Genomic DNA, 1226 nt, shown 5'->3' with positions numbered 1-1226 from the left:
AATCAAATCTTTTTAAATTGTTTTTCAAATCATATCTTTTCAATCATATCTTTTTAAAACCATAACTTTTCAATCATATCTTTTTAATCACATCTTTTTCAAAAAAGTTTTCAATCATATCTTCTTCAAAATCTTTTTCAAAATGATTTTAAAATCTTTTTAATTAATTTTCGAAAAATCTCTTCCCCTCTTCTCACATCCTTCTATTTATGGAGTACCACTCCTCCTCAATGCAAAATTCGAACTCTATCTCACTAAGTTCGAATTCTTCTACCTCTTCCTTCTATTTTTCTTTTCCTCTGACACCTCAAGGAATCTCTATACTGTGACATAGAGGATTCCACATTTTCTTGTTCTCTTCTCTTTCATATGAGCAGGAGCAAAGACAAAAGCATTCTTGTTGAGGCTGACCCTGAACCTGAAAAGACCTTGAAGCGAAAGCTAAGAGAAGCTAAAGCACAATTCTCTGTAGAGGACCTAACAGAAATCTTCAAAGAAGAAGAACCCATGGCAGCCGAAAACAACAACAATGCCAACAATGCAAGGAAGGTGCTGGGTGACTTTACTGCACCTACTCCCAACTTCTATGGGAGAAGCATCTCTATCCCTGCCATTGGAGCAAACAACTTTGAGCTTAAGCCTTAATTAGTTTCTCTAATGCAACAGAATTGCAAGTTCCATGGACTTCCATTGGAAGATCCTCATCAGTTTTTGGCTGAATTCTTGCAAATCTGTGACACTGTCAAGACTAATGGGGTTGACCCTGAGGTCTACAGACTTATGCTATTCCCTTTTGCTGTAAGAGACAGAGCTAGAATATGGTTGGACTTACAACCTAAAGACAGCCTGAACTCTTGGGAAAAGCTAGTCAATGCCTTCTTGGCAAAGTTCTTTCCATCTCAAAAATTGAGTAAGCTTAGAGTGGAAGTCCAAACCTTCAGACAGAAGGAAGGTGAATCCCTCTATGAAGCTTGGGAAAGATACAAACAATTAATCAGAAAGTGTCCCTCTGACATGCTTTCTGAATGGAGCATCATAGGTATTTTCTATGATGGTCTCTCTGAACTATCCAAGATGTCTTTGGATAGCTCTGCTGGAGGATCTCTTCATCTGAAGAAGACGCCTACAGAAGCTCAAGAACTAATTGAAATGGTTGCAAATAACCAATTCATGTACACTTCTGAAAGGAATCCTGTGAATAATGGGATAAATCAGAAGAAAGGAGT

General features: G+C 37.7%; 1 non-coding gene across 1 annotated transcript; it reads right to left on the bottom strand.

Annotated features, from left to right (window-relative positions):
* Window positions 1-912: 912 nt before the first annotated feature.
* Window positions 913-1020, bottom strand: LOC130972311 (small nucleolar RNA R71). The gene has a single exon (XR_009083498.1). It is a non-coding gene; the product is annotated as a small nucleolar RNA R71 (small nucleolar RNA).
* Window positions 1021-1226: the final 206 nt, after the last annotated feature.

Source organism: Arachis stenosperma, chromosome 3 (genome assembly GCF_014773155.1).
Source record: "Arachis stenosperma cultivar V10309 chromosome 3, arast.V10309.gnm1.PFL2, whole genome shotgun sequence".
NCBI classification, from domain to species: domain Eukaryota; kingdom Viridiplantae; phylum Streptophyta; class Magnoliopsida; order Fabales; family Fabaceae; genus Arachis; species Arachis stenosperma.
The sequence above is the reverse complement of the archived record's forward strand: the minus strand, read 5'-3'. Positions and strand labels throughout refer to the sequence as shown.